The following is a 3,818-nucleotide window of genomic DNA, read 5'->3' as shown; positions in this document are numbered from 1 at the left end:
CACCCTGTCTTCTCTGAGAGGGTCTCAGTCGAGGTCGTCGGCGTAGGAAGAGCCGTGAGACTCTCCAGGTGTTTCGGGCACCGTAAAGCGATCAGAGAGGGGATCCGGGGACCCGGCGTGGGGGTGAACGGTCCTGCAGCGATGCCGGACCCTTCCCCGGGCGAAATGCCACCACCGCACCATAAGGGGCCCGAGAGTTAAACTTCTGAGCGGGCACACCCCCTCCACATCCTTCTGAACGATGGGACCCCAAGAGCAGCCATGGCCAGCTCCTCTTGGGAGGAGTTTGGGGGGGTGGTCCCCACGCACAACACTCGTACAGTCCTACAGAGGCTTGTCCCGGTTGGGACAGCCGAGAGAGGAACTCGGGCCACCTGCTCACTCGCTCCCTGTACCGGCGTCCCAGTAACCTTTTTCCTGCACACCCCTTCTTGCCCGCGCCCCCTCTTTCCCCAGCTGCACTGACCTCTCAGCTTGGAGTGTCCAGTAGATGGAGGACTCCTCGGAGTCGGCGGCACAGGAGCCACCTCCAAAGTGCAGGGGCGATGAGTGATTGGCCCCTGTGACCTCACCTCCAAAGCCCCTCCGAGGGCCAGAAAAAGCCCCCCAGGAGGGGCGCTTATCCCCGCGGGTCTGCAGAAACCCCCAGTCGAGCTGGGAAGCGCTGGGCGCCGCCGCCACAACCTGCTTTCTCATTCAAATCCTCACGCTCGCCCCGGAGCCCCCTCCCTCCGCCCCGCAGCTCCCAGGAAATCAGGAACTGGAGCCAGGAGAGTGGACGGGAGCGCCCGCTGCCTCCGCCGGCCCCGCGGGGCGGGCGCATCGGCCGGGGCTGCACCTGGACCCCTGGCTCGCACCTTCCTGCGGGGCTCCCCGGGAGGCGAGGCTCACAAACACCGGGAACGAAGCCCGTCCTTTCCCCCCCACGAGTTGCTGAGGTTCCCAAGCCCAGGGACACCCCTTGATCGTCGGTTTGGGGCTGAAGTCCGGAGGGCCTCGGTGGTGGCAGGGTTAGAGGAGTTGGCGAAACAAAGTAGGAAGAGGGTGGTGCCGGGAATGGGAACCGCGTGCAGCCTGCCCCAAAGTAAAAAGTGTTAGAAGCACATGTTAAAAGGAAATTCCGAGCCACCCCTCCCATATCTTATCTCCCCACTCCCTTGTTTTTTTTTCTTTTAACCATTCTAAAACATAGCGTCTTTCAATGCTGATCAAGAGATCTACTTCGAGTGAAGTGCAAGTAAAACTGAGGAAGAGTGTAGATGATGACCCCTCCCCCGTCTCTTCTTCCAAATGCCACCACTTGACAATAACAGGTCACTTAATCAGATCGGTTTAGTGGTGGGTTGACTCGAGTGGGCACCTGCCGCTGTGGCCTAGGACAGCCTGCACGGAGCAGGCACTCCTGTGTTGATGGAGAACGATGGCATCTACTGGACGCACTGACCAGACGCGTGACCAGCTGGGGCCAGAGGCTGGAGCAGCCGCAGGCCCCGGCAACCACGATGGGATCCGGCTTCGGGATTCCAGGATTTGCTTTTATCAGCCTTCATTCAACCTGCCCTATTGTTAGTTCAAAGCCTGGCTGGGAGGGAGTGGGGACGCGCTGCTCCTCGCTCACCTTTCAGTTTAAAATTCTCCTCCAATAAGAATGTCCTAGGAAAGCTGGCAGCGTGGGGTTGGCAGGGATTTTCTGGGCTTAGTGACAACATACACCAAAGTCATTTTCTTTTCTCAGGAAGTTACAAATGAGCGCCTTAGATTGAAGAGCGAGGCCTGGCTGCCCGACCGCTCTGACGAATTGGGGGGGGGGGGGTGGTAGCACCCTGACCTCCCGGCACAAGATCTAGGGTTTCACCTTTTCATCCCACTTAGCCGATACCATAGAAACAACCCATTTGTATTATTCAGTTCAACAGAGGCAATTACAATGTCACAGCAAAGCACCATGGGCAAGGAGAAACTCTATCCTGAAAAGAGTCCTGGACTCTCAGAAAAAAGGAAGAAAGCCACCAGGATAGACACTTAAATTTCTTCCTATCAATGGTACTGGGAAGAACTCAATTTGATTACCAAAAAAATGGTTCTACAGAAAGAAACCTCCCAAATTTTCTTTTTAACATGTCCATACACAAATCCCCAGTTTATAAGACATTAAGTAAATAATGTTCTGCCTCCAAGTGACTTTTTGTTTTGTAGACATGTGCTTTTTTTTTTTTTTTTTTGGAGACTTGTTTTGCTGGTAATCTCCATGGTGAATAGAAAAGAAAAAAAAAAAGATAATCCCTCCTCAACCGCGGTCATCCACCCATCCCCCTAGGCTCCCACCCCCGAACCTCCTGTGTTTGTCTTTCTTGGGTCTGAAAAAAGGCAGATCACATGTTGAAATAAAGTCAGACACATAAATTCATAAGAAAGCACTTGTTTGCTATGCATTCTTTATTTTAAGAGTTGTAATCAATTTTCATACTTTTGTAAACTTTTCCGTTTTTTAATCGTGCAATATTTCAAACCTACCAAAACGGGACAGACTTCCGCTCCCCCAACCCCTTCTTTTTATTATAAAGCATTACAGGTACTGCTAAAACCTGGTTCTTCCCACCTCCTTCCTTCCCAAAGGTGATAATTCTGAAGTTGGTGTGAATCACAGTTAAGCATGTTCTTTAATGTTTAGGACCTACATATGTATCCATAATCTTTTAATGTTGCTTTTCCCTCCAAGTCTTTTTTTTTTATTATCATTAATTGGAGAAAAATCACTGGCTAAAAACAAGAAAATGTTGTTTCATTGCTAAGATTTTAGAAGGAGAACAGAGCTATTTTCCCCTGCTTGTGACAATCAGAGGGAATTAGACAGTGGGTAGTAAACAGCCTGTCTAGGTTACACAAACCCTTCCATGGTGACCAAAGAATCAATAGAAAAACAAAACAAACACCCCCTTCTTTCACTGGTTAAAGGGGAATTGGAGAAAATGAGATTTATGTTAAAATTTCTTTGGACAAGTAAAACAAACATCCTATATGGTAGTCGAGTGTCTTTTCTGGGTGGTCTTTTGGTCATGCAAACTATGATCTTTTAGTATGGATACATCACCCTTCCAAGTATAAGGGACTCCTGCTGGTAGTTCAGTTCAAGGTTGAAATCAGTCCTGCTAAAAGTCTGGAGTTGAATCAGCCTGGCTTCCTCACGCATAGGGATCTCCATCTGTACAGTGGTTACAAAAAGCCCTTTATCATGGTCCTTTGACTTAGCATCCTCCCAGCATTAAAGGTGCTTGCTAAGAAAGCAGCAATTTTTCTTAAATGCCATCGACTGGTGAAAGACATGCTTCCCATCCCCCACCCTCCACGCTTCCAGAGCGATGACTCTCATTAATTATACTGGCACATCACGGCCTGGCCTCCCTGCTAAATAGCTGCCAGATTTCTACATATCTTCTCTGCCTTGATACAGAGTGTGCACTGACACCATGATCACAGAAAATCCTGTAAGAGGTGCCTGACACGGTAAAATGATTGATGTGCCTTGTGGTGAGCCCGCTGTGCTGTATATTACAGGGGGTTTCTTAGAAGACTGCACCAGGAATCTGTGCATTGGAAAAAGATTCTTCTAGCTGTATAAAAATGGTGCTTTCAGTTGCAAGAAATAGCCATGTATAAGATACTCAAATTTAACTAGCAAAAATCTCGAGGTATATCCTTGAACAAGAGAGTGGAGATAAATATTGTCTCAATTTTAATCAATACATCAGAAGTTAAGGGAACCATTGACCAAACAGCTTATCAAGGAGGAGTCCTTCCTCTTTTTTTTTTTTTTTTTT

At 49.0% G+C, this 3,818-nt stretch overlaps 1 protein-coding gene across 1 annotated transcript in view; it reads right to left on the bottom strand.

Annotated features, from left to right (window-relative positions):
• The window catches only part of PLCH1 (phospholipase C eta 1), a 260,899-nt gene extending 260,187 nt beyond the window's left edge, over window positions 1–712 (bottom strand). The window contains exon 1 of the mRNA XM_021715578.1: window positions 467–712. The gene's annotated coding sequence lies outside the window, so the exon portion shown is untranslated. The remainder of the gene's footprint in view (window positions 1–466) is intronic.
• Between the last annotated feature and the right edge of the window lie 3,106 nt (window positions 713–3,818).

Source organism: Carlito syrichta, unplaced genomic scaffold (assembly GCF_000164805.1).
Source record: "Carlito syrichta isolate Samal-C Ts95f unplaced genomic scaffold, Tarsius_syrichta-2.0.1 Scaffold307199, whole genome shotgun sequence".
In the NCBI taxonomy this organism is placed as follows: Eukaryota; Metazoa; Chordata; class Mammalia; order Primates; family Tarsiidae; genus Carlito; species Carlito syrichta.
Note: the sequence above shows the minus strand (reverse complement) of the source record. Positions and strands in the feature narration are given on the sequence as shown.